This window comes from Ailuropoda melanoleuca, chromosome 2 (assembly GCF_002007445.2).
Source record: "Ailuropoda melanoleuca isolate Jingjing chromosome 2, ASM200744v2, whole genome shotgun sequence".
In the NCBI taxonomy this organism is placed as follows: Eukaryota; Metazoa; Chordata; class Mammalia; order Carnivora; family Ursidae; genus Ailuropoda; species Ailuropoda melanoleuca.
This window is the reverse complement of record NC_048219.1, coordinates 152,224,677-152,244,421: the sequence shown is the minus strand read 5'-3', so window position 1 is coordinate 152,244,421 and position 19,745 is coordinate 152,224,677.

Here is a 19,745-nt window from a genome sequence, read left to right as displayed (position 1 = left end):
TTATATAACATTGTCTCTCAACTATAGGAAAATTAAAAAGTTCAAAGGTGTATTAGTTTAGTAAAACATTAAGTTTCTGTTACTTAAAGATGGATATGTTTATCTACATTATTATAAAATGGCTTCTCCAGCTACCTTAAGTTATAATTCTAAGTAACCCATCTCTATGTTTTCAGCGAATGAAACAATTCACATTTAACTAAAAAAGGAAAAAGAGTACAATTTGTTGTAGTCAAATAAGAAATTATAGAAATGGCAGCAATCAATACTACCTTTAATCTTAAATTCCTGTCCTCAAAGTACAAGATGCTTATCATAGGTTCTGGGTCAACATGATGATGTAGGAAGGCTTACCTCCTCATTGGAATACACCAAATTATACCTGTTAATAGATAATTCCTCCTGAAGAACAACTGTGGGCTGACTGAATAACTACTGATTAACCAAAGATAGAGAAAAATACAAGAGAACAGCAAGAGAGATGGAGACATGTCATGGTTTAAAAAAGTAACTAACATATATAGCCACAGCTCCAACCAGCAAGTCACCAAGCACAAGTCTACATAGGGGACACCATACACAAGGCCACTCCTTTAATTTTAGGAGAAGTAGCCATTGAACCCAATCCATAGAAATAAATGCAGAAAGTCAAGCAAAATAGGGAGACAGAGGAATTTACTCCAAAAGAAAAGGCAAGGAAAAAAACCTCAGAAAAGGAACTAAATGAAACAGAGATAAGCAATATGCGTGATAAAGAATTTAAAGTAATGATCATAAAGATACTCACCAGCTGCAGAAAAGAATGGAAGAACTCAGTGGGACCTTCAATAAAGAGATAAAAATTATTAAGAAAAACAAGTCAGAGTTGAATAAAACAATAACTAAAATAAAAAAAAAACACTAGAGGTTGTGGTGGGGAGGGCACGTATTGCATGGTACACTGGGTGTTATACGCAACTAATGAATCTTCGAACTTTACATCAAAAACCAGGGATGTACTGTATGGTGACTAACATATTATAATAAAAAATATTTTTTAAAAAAACACACTAGAGGGAATCAACAGATTAGAGGATGCAGAAGAATGTAGCAATGACCTGGAAGACCAGGTAATGGAAAACACACAAGGGGAACAGCATAAAGAGAAAAATTTTTTAAATGAGGCTAGATTAAAAGATCTCTCAGACATATCAAGCAAACAAACATTTGTATTATAGGAGTTCCAGAAGAAGAAGAGAGAGAAAGGTGTAGAACACTTAGACATCCAGATCCAAGAAGCACAGAGAGTTCCAAATAAGATGAACCCAATGAGGTCCACACTGTGACACATAATAATTAAAATGTCAAAGTTTAGATAAAGAGACAATCTTAAAAGCAGTAAGAGAGAAACAAAAGGTTACTACAAAGGAAGAACTATAAGGCTGTCAGCTGTTTTTTCAGCAGAAACTTTGTAATCCAGAAGAGAATGGCATGATATAGTTAAAGTGCTGAAAGGAAAAAACCTACAACCATATACTCTACCCAGAAAAGTTACCATTCAGATTTGGAGGAGAAATAAAGGTTTCCAAGACAAACAAAAGATAAAGGATTTTATCACTACTAAATCAGCCTTACAAGAAATGTTAAAGGGACTTCTTTAAGTGGAAAAGAAATGACTACAATTAGACATAAGCAAAATATGAATAAAAAGATGTAAAATATGATAGCCTATACATGAAATGTGGATAAGGCAATAAAATGAGAAGAGGAGGGGAAAAAGAAGAAGTTTTTTTTTCTTTTCTTCTTCTTCTTCTTCTTCTTCTTCTTCCTTTTCGTGTTTGAATTTACATTACCATTCAATGAATACAGACTGCTGTTTACTTAGGATGTTATATATTGTGGTAACCACAAACCCAAAACCTATGCTAGAAACAGAAAAAATAAATAAAGAGAAAGAAATCCAAACAAAACACTATAGATACTTACTGATCACTGAGAATGATAGCAAGAGAAGAAGAAAGGAACAAAGAAGCACAAAACAGCCAGAAAAAAAATTAAAAATGACAATAAGTGTCTATTAATAATTATTTTGAATGTAATCAAATGCTCCAATCAAAAGACATAGAGTGGTGGAATGGATAAAATAAATTAATTGATTAATTAAAAATCCAAAACAACAACAAAACCCAAGACCCATCTATATGCTGCCTACCAGAGAGTCACTTCAGACCTAAAGATGCATGCAGACTGAAAGTGAAGGGGTGGGAAAACATTCACCGTGCTTAAGGAAGTGAAAAAAAAAAAAGGTAAGATAGCAATACTTATCTCAGATAAAATAGACTTTAAAACAAAGACTCTAACAAGAGACAAAGAAAGGCATTACATACTGATAAAGGGATCAATCCAACAACTTTAAATAATAATTATAAATAATAAAAATTGTAAATCTGTACATCCAACACTGGAACACCTAAATACATAAAGCAAATATTAATGAACATAGGGAGAGAAATTCATGGCAGTATAATAATAATAGGGCCTTCAAGACTCCACTTACATCAATGGATAGATCATTCAGATAGAAAATCAATAAGGAAACAATGTCTTTGAATGACACATGGGACCAGATGGACATAACAGATATATATGAGCATTCCATCCAAAAACATCGGAGTAGACATTCTTTTCAAGTACACATGCAACATTCTCCAGAATAGATCACATATTAGACTATAAAACAATCCTCAATAAATTTAAGATTAAATCATACAGCAATGATAGGAAACCAGAAATAAATCACAAGGAGAAAACTGGAAAAAACACAAACACATGGAGACAGAACAGCCTGAAACTGAACAACCAATTAGTTAATGAAGCAATCAAAAACGAAATTAAAAAAATACATGGAGACAAATGAAAATGAAACACAGTGTTCTAAAATCTCTGGGACACAGTGAAAGCAGTTTTAAGAAGGAAGTATGTAGCAAGATAGGCCTATGTCAGGAAACAAGAAGAAGTCAAAAAAACAATCTAACCTTATGCCTAAAGGAACTAGAAAAAGAACAACAAAGCCCAAGGTGATTAGGGGAAAGGAAATAATAAAGATTACAGCAGAAATAAATAATGTTAAGATTTTTAAAAAGTAGGGAAAAAATCAATAAAACCAAGAGCTGATTCTTTGAAAAGATAAAAAAAATTGACAATCCGTTAGCCAGACTCATCAGGAAAAAAAAAGAGAAAGGGCCCAAATAAATAAAGTCAGGAATGAGTGAGGAGAAGCAATGACCAACACCACAGAAATACAAAGGATTATAAGAGAATACTGTGAAAAGTTATATGGCAACAAACTGGATAACCTAGAACGAATGAATAAATTCCTAGAAACATATAATCTCCCAAAACTGAACCAGAAAGGAGGAGAAAATCTGAACAGATTGATTGCAAGTAACAAAAATTAAATTGATAATAAAAAACTAGCAAAAATAAAAGTTCAGGATAAGACAGATTGCCAAGTGATTCTATCTGACATTTAAAGAAGAGTTAATACCTATTCTCTTTAAACTATTCCAAAAAAATAGAACAGGAAGGAAAGCTTCCAAATTCATTCTATGAGGTCAGCATTACCCTGATACCAAAACCAGACAAAGACACCAAAAAACAAAAAACAAAAAAACAAACAAACAAAAAAAAACCAAAAAACCAAAAAAACCAAAAACCAAAAACAAAAAACTACAGGCCAATATCTCTGATGAACACAGATGCAAAAATCCTCAACAAAATGTTAACAAACCACATGTAGTAACACATTAAAAAGATCATTCATCACAATCAGGTGGCATTTATTCCAAGGATGCAAGGATGGTTCAATATTTGCAAATCAAACAACATCATACACTGTATCAACAAAACAAAGGTTGAAAATCATACAGTCATCTCAGTAGAAGCAGAAAAAGCATTTGACAAGATTCAACATCCTTTCATGATAAAAACTCTCAGCAAAATGGAGTCAGAGGAAACATGACTTAACAGAGTACAGACCATTTATGAAAAACCCATAGCAAACATCATCCTCAATGGTGAAAACCTATGAGCTTTCCCTCTACGGTCAGGAATAAGACAAGGATATTCACTCTTGCCACTTTTATTCAACATAGTACTGGAAGTCCTCACCACAGGAATCAGACAAGAAAAATAAATAAGAGGCATTCATGTAGGTAAAGAAGTTAAACTGTAACTATTTGCAGACAAAGTGATGCTGTACATAGAAAATCCTAAAGACACCACCAAAAAGCTACTAGAAATAATAAACAAATTCAGTAAAGTGGCAGAATACAAAATTAATACTCAGAAATCAGTATTGTTTCTATACACTAACAACGAAGTTACAGAAAGAGATATTTAAAAACGAACACCATTTACAATTACACCAAAAAGAATAAAATACCTAGAAATAACCAAAGAGGTGAAAGACCTGTGCTCTGAAAACTATAAAACACTGATGAAAGAAATTGAAGGTGACACAAATGAGAAGTTATTTCATGTTCATGTACTAGAAAAAATAATATTGTTAAAATGTCCATATTATCCAAAGCAGTCTACAAATTCAATGCAATCCCTATCAAAATACCAACAGCATTTTTCACAAAACTAGAACAAATAATACTAAAATTTGTATGGAACCACAAGAGATCCTGAGTAGCTAGAGCAGTCTTGAAAAAGAAGAACAAAGCTGCAAGTATCACAATTCCAGATTTCAAGATTTACTACAAAGCTATAGTAATTGGAGCAGTATGGTTCTGGCACAATAATGGACATGTAGATCAAGAGGAGATCCCAGAAATAAACCCACATTTGTACGGTCAATTAATCTATGACAAAGAAAACAGGAATATACAATGCAGAAAAGACAGTCTTTTCAATAAATGGTGCTGGGAAACTTGGACAGCTACATGTAAAAAATGAAACTGGACTACTTTCTAACACTATACACAAAAATAAACACAAAATGGATTAAAAACCTAAACATAAAACCTGAAATGATAAAAATCCTAGAAGAGAGGCAGTAATTTCTCTGACATTAGCCATAAGAACATTTTTCTATATAGGACTCCTAAGGCAAGGAAAACAAAAACAAAAAAACCTGTTGGGTCTACATCAGAATAAAAAGCTTTTGCACAGCAAAGGAAACCATTAAGAAAACAAAAAGACAACATACTGAATGGGAGAAGATACTTGCAAATGACGTATTGGATAGCAGTTAATATCCACAATATATAAAGAACTTACAAAAGTCAACACCAAGAAAACACACAATTTGATTAAAAAATAGGCATAGAACCTGAATAGACATTTTTTCCAAAGAAGACATACGGATATATTTAAGACATACAGACGTTCAACATCACTAACCATCAGGGAGGTGAAAATTAAGACTACAATATCACCTCACACCTGTTAGAATAGCTAAAATCAAGAAATAAATGTTGGCAAGAATGTGGAGGAAAAAGAACCCTCATACAGTGTTGGTGGGAATGCAAACTTGTGTAACCACTGTGAAGAATATAGAGGTTCCTCAAAAAAATAAAAATAGAAATACCATGTGATCTAGTTATTCCATTACTGGGTATTTACCCAGGGGAAATGAAAACACTAACTCAAAAAGATACGCATCCTTGTGTTTATTGCAGCATTATTTACGATAGCCAAATTATGGACAACCCACGTGTCCATCAATAGATGGATGGATAAGGAAATACTGTGTAGCCATAAAAAAGTATGAGATCCTACCACTTGAGACACCATGGATGGATCTAGATGGTATTATACTAAGTGAAATAAGTCAAACTGAGAAAGACAAATACCACATGATTACACTCATAAATGGAATCTAAAAAATGAAAAAACAAACAAAAAGCAGAATTGGAACTATAAATACAGAGAACAAACTGATGGTTGCCAGAGAGGAAATTGGTGGTGGGGGGGGTTGGGCCAAATGGGTAAAGAGAAGAGGGAGATATGTTAAATCTCCAGTTATGGAATAAGTAAGTTACAGTAATAAAAAAACAGAGCATAAGGAGTAAAGTCAATGATGTTGCAGTAGTAATGTAATAGGACAGATGGTAGCTCTGCTTGTGGTGAACACAGCATAATACATACACTTGTCAAATCACTAGATCTTTACACCTGAAACTAATGTAACATTGTTTGTCAGCTATAAAAAAAGTGCTTACCATAGATCTTTCTCCTTAGGATTGCTTTGTGTTATGAGTATAATACTAGGCCCTTATTTCTAGTTGGTTTGTTTGTTCTTGTGGGGTACATTGACAGTGCAATATTTATGCCAGAAAAAAATGAATGTCACATATATATGTGACATATATATATATATATGACATAAATAAAAAACATAAATAAGAAAGTGAGATAATAAAAAAGGAGAAATTAGAGAATACTTACGTATTTGTACACACCACTGTGAGATGAGAGAATCTTGAGAAGAGTTTGGCCAAAGTGGAGGTTCTTTTTAAGGAGACAAATGTGGCTTTTCATATCACACAATTGACATTACACTGAGAAACATATTTGCAAATGAAGTAAAGGTATGGACAATTTTGATCCTAGCAGTATGGGAAGGAAACTGGCAGGTGTTTCTTTACTATAGCGTAAGATTTAGATCATGGGTGAGATCATTTGATTTAGGTATAAAAATATTACTTGGAGTCTGAAAGCTGCAGAAGTCTGCTGAGCAACCATTTCCTCAGCCACTGATTATAATCAATTCAGTGTCAGGAATAAATGTTAGTTGGGGCCCCTGGGTGGCTCAGTTATTAAGCGGCTCAGGATGTGATCCTGGTGTTCTGGGATTGAGCCCCACATCAGGCTCCTCTGCTGGGAGCCTGCTTCTTCCTCTCCCACTCCCCCTGCTTGTCTCTCTCTCACTGGCTGTCTCTCTCACTAGCTATCTCTGTGTCAAACAAATAAAATCTTTTGCTGGGAGCCTGCTTCTTCCTCTCTCACTCCCCCTACTTGTCTCTCTCTCACTGGCTGTCTCTCTCACTGGCTATCTCTGTGTCAAATAAATAAAATCTTTAAAAAAAAAAAAGGAATAAATATTAGTGTTGTATATACTCATGCTATCTTCCATGGTCTGCCGGCCGCCGTCTGACTAAAAGAAACCAGGGCTCAGAAGAGTCTAGTGCCCTGTGTTACTCAGCCTCAAAGCCTAAGTAGCCTGCTTTTCTTGTCCAAACCATCACCCAAGAGGTTTGTGCATTTCCCCATGGGAAAACTGAACAGGGAAAACTGAACAGGAGGTCAAAGGGGTCATAGTGGAGATCAAAATATCATCCGAATAAGCAAGATGTACACATGGAAAAGGAAGAGATCAGTGCTCTTCTTTCTGTGGGCAACTCTTACTTGTCAGTACAAGGGGCAGAGATATTTATTTTCTTTTAATATGTATGCTGGGGTTAATGTAGAGCATGAAGTGAGCCATAGTACCTGGCTTGCCAAATGTAACACGGAGGCTCCTGGGGTGAAGGAAGGTTTTGGAGAAGGACGTAGGCCTTTGGAACTCCAAGACCTGCGTGACCACTCTGCGAAAGGAATGCCCAGGGGAGTTGCCTTCCCCAGAGCTTTCTTGCTTTCTTCACCCAAACAGCCGCCCTGTGATTTAAGAGATGTATGCATTGTCCCCAGGCTATGTTTAGCAGGACTCGTAGAACACGCAAATTAGCATATCGTATCTTTCCCGTAAACACATCCTCCTAGTTCCAGTAAGACTCCTTGTCACACAACACGTGTGTGAGAAACAGTGATAAGGATGTGTGATTATCCTGACGGACCAATAAAGGGAGGAGCAAAGAAGAGCAAAAGGTCTTCGTCTCTGAATACTTGAATGTTTCCGCCTTACCTTCTCCTCTCTTCCACAGCGAAGTTTGGAGTAATCTTTTATCCGTCAGTACAGAGATTGCTGGCCATTCCCGGCATATGCGGACAGTGAAATTAAAAAATATATATATTAACGAATCTATTAATTTTTTTTTGTTTTTTGACAGGAGGATACTGAAATTAGGACATTTTTCTGGCCAAACTGTTCTGAGCAAAATCAAATTTTACATGACTTGTATGTTTTAAGTCAATATACTATTTGAAATATGAAAAAAAGTATTAATTTTACTTCAATTTTCCTTTATTGTGGGAGTAGGGTGTATAGCAACATATATTGTCTGACGGTTGCAATGCCTTTTCTCATTACAACTGAGATTAAACAATGGAGATTACTTTTAAGAAATTTCCTCTACCTACATATATTTTAAAGAGATCATTTGCGGTGAGCTAAAGTAGTACTTTCTAATTGATATTTACAACATGGTATCAACTAGGAATTTATAAGAATATTAAAATTAAAAAGTAAACTGAATATACAAATACAAAAACCTATTTGATGAAAATGACCAAATGGTTTGTTTATAGGACAATCTGATGATAGGATTTTCCACTTTTCATTTCAGTGGAGGCATAATCTTTTTTGAATCTTCAAATTCTCTAGTACTCTGTAGTCCGTCAGTTGGGAGCTATTGTGGATCAGTAGCTAAGCAACAGATTTAAAGTCCAGAGGCTATTCTCCTATATTTCCTTTGCCAATAACTTAGCATGAGATGGTGAGCAAATCATTTAACCTTCCGATTTCGCTATCCCTCATCTTTTCAACAGGGAGATAATACAGCTTACTTCTCACAGCTTGGTGAAATATCTCTTAAATAATTCCCCAAATACAATGGAAAAGGGGCTGTACTGTCAAAAAGTAAAAACAGATCCACTTTCCACTTTTGCCACATGATGTGAAAACCATTAGAGCCAATATTTCCTAATAGGGAAATATTTCCTAACCGTGCCTTGAAGTTTCCTAAATAACCCTTTATAATTTGCTAATGTTTCATCAATTACCAAATCATGGAAACATTCATAAATGAAGCTAGGTTTATTTAATTCCTTTTCACATTTATGGTTATATATAGAATGTATTTCACTGTCCTTAATATTTGAAGATCATTTCTTATTAGGAGTGAACACAGGGGAAGAGTGTGTTTGAATTCTATAGCATCTTGACATAGTCATGGAATGGAATGCCTTTTTTTTTTTTTTACCTCCTATTAAAAACCTTACATTTGGCTAAATTTCTGTGATCCTACTTTTTAACTGAAGTGCCTGCTTTGAAAAAATAAAAAGAAACGTGTGACTAAGTATCAGAAAGAAACTATACCTCAGTGTTTTTTCAGTAAAAGTAACCTTTGCTTCTTTCTGTTCATAGAGTTAATTCTAAAATATACAACATGAGCTGTGCAGGGTGGGAGGTGGAAGAATGATGTTGGTGGCAGGGGGTATGCTTCCAAGATCTAAGTGACAAGGTTTTTTATATAGAGAAGTGATGATTTTATATAGTACCTAATTCACTCTGATTATTTTTTCCCCTCAAGTCTTAGTGGAAGAATATACAAGTACAGTTCATAAATTTACCCTTATAACTTCAATTTTCCTATTTGTATGAAGTAAGAAATTTTTTTAAAAAGATTTTATTTATTTATAAGAGGGAGAGGGACAAGCAGACTCCACACTAAGCTGGGAGCCGGTTGTAGGACCACCCTGAGATCATGACCTGAGCTGAAATCAAGAGTCAGTCACTCAACCAACTGAGCCCCTCAGGCGCCCCAGAAAATGTTTTGAAGACCATCAAAGTAACCTCCTTAACCACCTTTCATTAAGAGACACACATTCAGCACAGGCTTACATATCCATTGTGGAGCCAAAAATAGTATCATAAGAAAGTATTCTCTGCATTTCTATTATATGACAAGTTTGCAGTTTGTGTTTTATTTTTATTTCGTTTGTTTTTATTTTGTTTTAAAGAACCTGTTAAACAAATGAAAATACTAGGGAATATAGATAGAAAGCAATTTTTCATTTGAAATTTAGCCAGACTATCCCAAGAGCCTGAGAAAGTTGATGTCTCTTCAATTATTAAAAATCCCTTAAAATCATATTACTATACCAGATATGCTGGTATAGAATTTGGGCACATTTTAATAACTACCATTAATTACTGTTATAGCAGTGTGTCAACAAAAAGGGGATCTAAACAGGTTGAAAAAATGGAAAAGAAACAACCCTGCATAAACCAAGGCTTTAGAAGACCAGCACTAAAGTAACAATGTACAGCTCCTTTGCACTCCAAATGCATTTGCATTTTCCTATAATGACACTAAAACCACCTTAGAAAAACTGACTAATATTTCTTATAATTTATATCACTTCCTCTTTTCTTATTCAAAATTTCTTTCACTATAGAGCACATTATCTGTCATTATAAGGCATAGCATTCTTTTCAAAACTTAAATGTGTATTCTGATTCAACTTCTCTTTCTGAAAGACAAAGTATGTAATAAGCTTCTTTTTTTGCCCTGAGATATATAATAGCTATTACTTTATTTTGATATAATTGCCAATATAACAGTTTTAAGATTTCTATTTAAATTTACCTTTTATAACAGTGGCAGATTACTTTCTTAAAGACCATTAACCCAAATTGTAGAAAATTTTACACTATCATTCTGAAACTTAAAATGCTCCATCAATCTGTCAAAATAACCTCTTTCCTTAAAACAAATAAAGAGTAAACAACTGGGGCACCTGGGTAGCACAGCAGTTGGGTGTCTGCCTTCGGCTCAGGGCGTGATCCCAGCGTTCTGGGATCGAGCCCCACATTAGGCTCCTCTGCTATGAGCCTGCTTCTTCCTCTCCCACTCCCCCTGCTTGTGTTCCCTCTCTCGCTGGCTGTCTCTATCTCTGTCGAATAAATAAATAAAATCTTGGAAAAAAAAAGAGTAAACAACCAATTTGGTAACTCCTGATATCTTTAGCCTTATTTCCGAAAGGTTTAGATATTTAAGATATCTTAGAGTTTGAATAAATTGTCTCAATTTAGGATTTAGGTGTGACTAGGCACATCAGTAGGATTAAATTTTTTACACCAGGGAGGTTTCTACAGAAATAAATCATCCATAGAATAAAATACATTTAAGTTTGATTAGAGACAATTGGCCAATATTTGAGAGGAGAAATAATTCTAAATAAAATACAATTTCTGTCACTCAGATTGTGCTCTGACTCACCATTTTGAATTCATGGCTTTCACCTCTAGGTTAGGGCCATAAGAGATCAAGACCAAGAAAACACACAAATGGTACTTCAATACAGCATCCACACCATTGATGTAAGGAGTGTCTAGAGTATGACAGGAGTTGGTGCTGTGGTTGCTCCAAGAGTGGCAGGACAATGTCCCAGGAGCAAACGTCAGCACTATTGACACTGATACTGCAGCTTCTGATACTGTCCACTGATCCTGGACAAAAGCCAGCCCATGTGGTGCTAGTGGCAAGCAGTAGCCCCAGGGGCATTATATTGAGCTTTTGGCTGCATAGATTCCACTTTTGTTATGTAATCCCTTTCTTTGCAAACTTTAACATGCATGTGAATCGCCTGAAGAGCTTATTGAAATTGAAGATACTGATTCAGTAGGTCTGAGGTAGGACTGCGATTCTGCATTTGAATAATGTTTCTACATGTTATAGATGCTGCTAGTCCACAGACCAAACATTGAAGTTTGAGGCTCTAATGCATCCAGAGGTAACCAAAGTGAGTGAACTGGAGCAGGAAAAGAGAATATTGGTAGGTGTTATGGGATGAAAATCCCTGGTGAACAACCACATGATTTAGAAGAAATTTAAAGTGGTTTCAAGTTCCAATAAGCAGGAGGATGGAGCTTTTCTCATAATGTTCTGACTGCTATTAGGCTAGTTAGATTTGGGACATCTGTTACATGTGATAAATATCTAGTCTTAAAATGTGACACCTCTCTCTCACTTGAGATATGTATCTATATCTATATCTATCTATGTATATATATATATGTATCTATATATATGTCTATATGTATCTATATCTATCTATCTATATACATATATATATAAATATCTGTGCTTTAAATTGTGGTTACAAAGTTATTACATTGCTTTCTTACATTTTTCTATTATTTCTGCGGTTTAGGACAGAAGGATAACTTTAAAATTATTTACTGAAGTTATTCCAGAAAGAATCAAAATTGCTAAATATATGTTTTGTGGTCCAAATGCTCTTGACTGAAGAAGTTGTAACAATTTATCTCAACTTAATCACAGTTCACATGAGCACATTATATCACACAATAGTACAATTAGGAAAAGATTGACAGGGGAAAGATGTGGATAAGTCTAGAAAGCATAAAATCCCAAAAGCACCTGAATAAGTTCTGTCTCTGTTTTCTGCTTTGATTAGACTTTTTTCAGAATACTCTATTATGTAGTGGGAAGATTCCTGAAATGGGTCAGAATCCAACCACTCACTAGAATTACTTGCTGGAGACTATAATCCTGGTGGAGAAACTAACATCCAACATGCCACTAAAGCAATGGAGCCACAGTACTACCAGGGTGATGGGAAGAGGGGAATCTGAGAAGACACGCAGTCCTGTATACCACTGGGTTGTGTGGAGAGGTCAGCCAAGGTTTCCAGTATTCCAAGGAAGTTTTTGTTTTGTTTTGTTTTGAAGACTTTATTTATTTATTTGAGAGAGAGAGAGAGTGAGAGAGTGAGTGAAAGAGCATGAATGGGGGGGAGAGGCAGAGAGAAAGGAGGAAGCAGACTCCCCACTGAGCAGGGAGCCCGACATGGGGCTCGATCCCAGGACCCTGGGATCATGACCTGAGCCAAAGGCAGACGCTTAACCGAATGAGCCACCCAGGTGCCCCTCTAAGGAAGTTTTTAAAGATTTAATTGATAGTAGTTGGACCAAAAAGTTCCTTGCACTTCTGGCAGGAAGGCTCAAGGTTTGAAGATGTGTTGCAAAGGTGCAGTAGCTGAACTGGCATCTCAGCTGTTGGGGATTGATCCTAAGTGAGGACCAATGGGGATTACACACTACAGTTGAAGAAATTACAGCTGAGCTTTGGATGGCCCCATGACACATGCAAACAATCTTTCCCAGGACATAGATGCCATTCCTGGAAATAGAGGGTGAAGGAAATGAATCTTCAGTAGATAAAGTTTAAATTCTGAATTGATTCAGTAAATCCCAAAACAACCAAGGAGACACAGAAACGACGAGTTAATCATGAAACGGCTAGAATCTGGTTTCTTTGCATCTATTGAACGGAATGAGAGTGTAGGACTAAGCATAAACACAGAAAAAACAATTTACTCTTTTGTTTACCCAAGATTTTATTGTGAAAGTTGTCTCCTTACTAATTTGTTTTTACATGAACATGCCGCTTAGTGTGGTTTTTAAAATTTTTATCCTGTGATGAGGACATTTAGAAATAGAATTTCATACCTGATACTTTCATTTTATATGATTTTTCAAGCTACTTATACTTTTTTTATCTCTCACCAATGTTTGCCATTATCTTTAAATTATTCCTTCTATATATAGCCTTCTATTGACAAAAATACTAACTATAAGCTAATTTCTGTGTGAAGCACTTTCATATATTTTTTTTTTCATTTATTTATCACAAAACCCCATTAAAGAGGCACATTTTACAGTCGGGAATCTCGATTTCATAACTTGCTGAAACTCAAATCATTAGAAAGTGGGGGGTGTAGTATTTGAGTTTAGCTTTAGACATAAACAGTCATATAGCACTTCTCTTGAGGTAAAGTCTAATAACTAGAGATATCTTATGGCAAAGTTTATATGTAAAATTACAGTTGAACGATAGCCTTGGCCTTTTGATATCTGCCTTACCAACATGAAATCTATCTCATGTGGAAAAGACCTGTCTGTTTAATTTGGAGACCTTCTCTCTTTGGCTGCTGAACTCCAATTCTGCATTTCAGTTGAGAAGCTTGGCCCAGGTTAAAGCATCTGACCCAAGCCTAAGCCCATCTGTGCATCCCTTTCACACAGGACCTATTTCCCACTGGAACCAGTAAAGAATTACGAGATTTATCTTGGACTTCTGGAACAGAGTCAGGTGTTTTCCCCCATTATTTATGAACTTGAGGGCAAGTAAGAGCTGTAGCTTTTGTAAGCATTTTGCTGAGAGAGAGTCCGTGAGCCAAGCTGCAAGTAGCCGCATTGTCTGGGCATCTGCATCAGCTGCACTCTTCATTTTTTTAACTTTAATTACATGAAATTTTCATTCCATGATTCAAGAACCCTTTATTGGATTATATAGTTTGGTTGGGATCTTTGTCACTTGCTGCTGAGCTAAAATGGGATATAAGAGATGCCTGAAGTGAGGCCCGTAGAATTCAGATGAACGATTCCTTGGTGGGTAACACTAATTCCATCACTGAAATAGCCATCTGGCTCCCAGTATATAACAGGCCGTACTGTATGTGGCATGTATCTTTTTATATATAGCAGTATATATGAGCCCAGGAGAGGGGTCTCTCTCACTATTTGTATTCCATTTTATTTTGGAGATATTGCTAGCTCTAATCATGGGATACTATTTTCTCCCAAACTAAAACTTTCTTTCTGATTCTCATATTTTTATATCTTTTTCTGTCTTTTCCCATCCCTTTACAGTCTGACCCAGACTTTCATTTCTGCCTCTTGCATGTTTTCTTTTGTTTTGCCTAACCTTTCAGAAACTGCTTTCCACTTATTTCAGATTGCTCTCACCCTTTTGCATGACTTTGGCAGGACACCTCTGAAACTCCAGTTTAGGTCAGGGATCAGACCTGAGCCTCTATTGAATCTTAAAATTTCCACCAAGCTAAAAACTTCTAGTTCTCAGCTTTGATCACTCTGAAACTTGAATGACAGGATGCATTATTGAGAATATATCTGTCCCTGTCAATTTTTGTTGGATAAAAAAAAACCCAGATGAGTTATTTTCTGTATATCTTAACAATGATTTCACTGTTTTTCCTCTGGTAATTGCTTTTTGAACCCACAGTATTTTGCTCCCAGTCCTTTTTATTCTTATAAGTTTGAAAAGTGACCATTTCACAATGGTGTTTTCTCAATTGAAGTACTTCTAGCTTTTGAAAATAGCAGGTGGGAGGTGCGATATCTCAAGCATAAGAAATGCTGTCATGTTTATCCTAAAATACATTACTATAGTCTAATGATATAAGATTAGATTATTAAAAAGAGGGAATTTCTGTTTTCATAAGATTACCAAGGTTAACAAATTCAGCTCAAAGAATAGCAAAAAAAAATTTTAATTCAGTTAAATAATACTGTTAGAAATAAAACATAACTTCATAATGTGGCATTATCTACATAATGCCATATTCTTATCAAAAATATATCAATTATTTGGATATTTAGAAATATTTCTTCTGTGGGTGTGTGTATGGATGCTTGTGTGTGTGTGTGTGTGTGTGTGTTTGTGTGTGTGTGTGTGCATCCACCCCACTAGCAGGTTAAAAGCTCTATTTATTTAGTATCCAAACTATGTCTGGCAGAATGATTACTGTTGTTTTTACCATGGTTCACATCCTCTGTTCCATCTTCAAAGTTATCACAATAGTTTACGACCTTATACTTCTGATATAATTGCGGCTTAGGCCTCTGCATCTCTGATGTCTGGCCTCCTGCAAAAACTTTCCTTTCCATCCTCATCTGGTGCCAGTTTAAAATTTTAGGTTGCAATTCCAGTCATATCATCCAAAGGCTTATGCAAGGAATATTAATAAATCAAAGTTTTATTTGTTTGTTTCAGAAAAGTAGAATGTGGGCACTTTAGAAACATGTAACTCTGAACATTTAGTTTTATGAGCAGGGAGTAATCCTTAAGAGGTTAAGCAGACCAGTGGTTGGTCAGTGTTTAAAGTGAACCCCGTAGAACAGGATTTAAATTATTCTATTGTCCACACAGACACACTTCATAATTTTAAGTTATTTAAATTGTATAGAAAGAGGTTAAATATATCTGCATGAGAAGGCTATCCATATAAAACACAAGAATTATCTTAAGGCTAAAATGCCAATGCTAAGGAGTTAAAATGTGCCAATAATATTTTGTGTTTTCTCTTACAATGAGTGGTTGAACTTTGAAAAGCTATATCCTGAAATCTACAATATTAGTTCTGACAGCTAAGCTTCGGGGCTTCCCCTGAAATTTATATAATCTAGTTGCTCTTAAGATAAAGTAATCTTATAAAATATTATGAACATAATGCATTTTTGTGTGGCTTATTCAGTAATACTCTTAAGATTTTTGTCTTAGTTGCCTTTGAAGGTTACAAATACTCCATTCCAGATTTTATGTGTCTGAACCTTTGGCAATGCCCCTGCCAAATATAGTGTTCATATCCTTTAAAATAATATATCACCTTGGCAATATGCTCACCTTATAAAATCAAGGATTTTAAAATTGAGACAGACACCTAGCTTTAGGCAGAAAGATATGAGAAACCCAAGTTTTGATTAATGTTTCTGACCACCACATGGAACATTAAGAGCTGTAAGTAAGGACAGTATAGTACACATATAGGAGGTCTAAGTGGACAGCTAAGCTTGCAAATTTAGCAGACCCATCATGTATCCCCTCCATACCTTTCCCTTCATAGGCCAATTCAACAGTCCCTTGCTGCTTAAGAAGTGTGCGAATTATTTACATTGCCACCCAAATCCTTTTGCAATGTGATTCTCAGACCATATTAACTCGTCTTTCTCCTATTTCAGTACTATTGATGTCCAGTATTCTGGAGCAGGGCCCTGAAAGCTTTTTCTGTAAAGGTCCAGATAGTAAATGTTTTAGGATTTTCAGGCTACAATCATTCTCCTCTTTCCCATCCTCCCCCTCCTCCTCCTTCTTGTAGCAATTCTGTAAAAATGTAAAAAAAATAAAAAAAAATAAAAAAAAAATCTTGACTCATAGGTCATACAAAAATAAGACAAGGACCAAATTTGACTCTTTCAATATTGTAAAATATTTCCAAGGGTTCCTTTAATGTGAAGGTTTCTGCTGGTGTTACTTGTGCTGGAACATCTTTATCTTTTTCATTACAACCATTTTCCTCATTTTGTCTCTAAGTTTTCCTTTACTCAGATCTTCTGGCTGCATTTGTAGTCTTTAGCATGGTGGCAGCATCAATATCTCCACATTTCTTCGATATTTCCATTTCCATTCAATTCCAATTTCCTTTTTTTTTTTTTTTTAGTATTATCACTTTTCATTTCTTTGTTGCATTTTCATTTTTGCTAGGCAATTGCCTCCTTCTATTATCCACTTCTGTAAATGTCACATGGGCTTCTCACTGTGAGACACAAAGTCAGAACAACTAGAGGCTTTGCTATTCAAATATAATAAATGCCCAGTGGCCGGTTGCTGAGAGACTTTCAAAGAAGTGATGGGACGGGTCTCACTGAGCGTGAGATGCATTCGTCACTTACATAGTGATTCTTGGATGGAGAGCTAGCAGTGAACTTTACACTTTATGCTACTACTCACACTTAACATAGCAAGATAACTAAAATTGACCTGTGCTGTTGGGATATTGCTATTATTTACTAAAACATGGTAACTGAACTTTGAAAATTTGAAAATTGAAAGCTAAAAAATTAAACAATACAGGTACACAATTTCATTTGGTTTTTCTCACTACAATCACACTCTCTCTGTTTCTCAAAAGTAATTTCTCCTTGCTTCCTTCCAGGTTCTTGTCAGTCAGTGTAAAACATAAAAACATAAACAGATTTAAAGACATGAATTTTGGTTTTTTGTTTGTTTCTGTTCCAAAATAAATGGAGCACTGGAGTCTAGATCAGTACCTGGAAAACAATATAGATGTGATAGACACCTGTTGGACAAATGTCTACTTTTTGCTACAAGCTCTTTTCATAGGACATTAATTCTTAAAGATTCTTTCACAACAGCACACATAGAATTTGTCCATTCATTATAATGGCAGTATAATATTTCATAATATCAAGAAAATTAGATTTTATATATTATTTCCTTCATAGTGAACAATGATTTTACTTCTTTTGTTTTGCTGCTGTAAAAGAAATCAACAAATATTGTTGTTTATATCTTTTGTGTATGGATGGAATATTTCTCTAAAACAGATAGTTAATTGCTGCAGGGTTTTTTTTCTTTCCCTAATGCTGTCTTAATTTCTTATTTTATATGATGCTAATGTTTTGAAAAGTTTGTCTTTTATCATTTAATCTGGCTTAAAGTGTATATTGTCCTAAATAAATTTTTAATTTATGTAGTTACATATATCAAATCTGAAAATCTTATCAGCAAATCCATGAAAATTACAAAATGTACTACATATGCTGATTGCAAGTCCTACGTGAACTGGTCTGCCAAATGTATTTCATTGGCGGTAAGATGTTATGGAGATCTTTGTTAAGTAAAGAGTTAAACATTTAAGGGAAATTATGTGATGAAATATTTTCTTATACAGATAAACGAATGTTTTATAGAAAAAATCTGATTTTTGTTTTGTAATTAATGGAGTCAGTATTTGTATTAGTAGTAATATCACTGCAAAATTTTTATCTGCTTAACTAATAATAGTTTTTAATACCTCTTGGTATTATAAATATCAGTGTATAATATTTCTATCTTTTTATGTTCAGATGTTAAGATATATTCATCCAAATTTTATTTTTAATATATTTGCTTTATTTTAGTATTATTAAAAATCTTCACCCTGAATTTTTATTCTCTGTTCTGTGATGTTCTAGAATGATGATTCTATGTTTTTGAAGATATAAATTATAAAATATTTAAAATATGTCAAAAGCAACATATAAGGTTCTGACCGTTCTCACAAACTTTCCTCAGGACAAAAGATGTTTATACCCATCTTGAATGTTTAGCAGTTAAGTATAATTTAAAATAATAAGAACAAATATTTACTTATTTAAAATTTACATTAAGACTTGATCTGGGATTTTAAAAGCCATTTTAGAAGAGTTGTAAAAAGAAAGAAGATAAAGGACATAGCTATAAATAATACATATCTTAACTTTTTTGAAAATCATCTCTTTTTGCTCTTGAATTGTCATCTTACCTGACACTGGGAAGGAAGAACTCTGTTAGGCAAATATGGCTTCAATCCTGGGCTCCCAAAGGCCAATTCAGTTCAGACCACGCTGTGGTTGTGAAGACCTACGTTGGGGAAGGTGTGAAGCTTGTGATCTCTGCTGAAGCAGCCTCAGGAGTCCATGCAATCGTAAACTTCCTGCAGACAAGGTCTAAGACTGATTTGCCCCCCACACAAATGTTTTAGCAATAAATTAATAGAATTCCTAGAGTGAATAACTGTAATTTTGAGTTTAGTTGATAAATATATTATCAGAACACTAGACCGAACAACTTTGTAGACATTTTATTTGTTTACATGATATATTAACTGTCAGATTAAACCGTATACTATTGCTATCTTTTAGGGTGAAGATATTGAATGTTAACAACTTTACAGAGTTCAAATCAACATAAGTAAAGTTAACCTTCATATACTCTTTTATAAATTGAAATCAGAATCCTGAGGATTTTTTTAAGAAAATGTTTTTAAAGAAAAATCCTCCCCTAACCCATTTTTAAAAAGTAATAATAAGGAAAAATAATAATAATAATAATCAGCAAAATCAAAGCANTTATTTATTTTTTTTTAAAGATTTTATTTATTTATTTGACAGAGATAGAGACAGCCAGCGAGAGAGGGAACACAAGCAGGGGGAGTGGGAGAGGAAG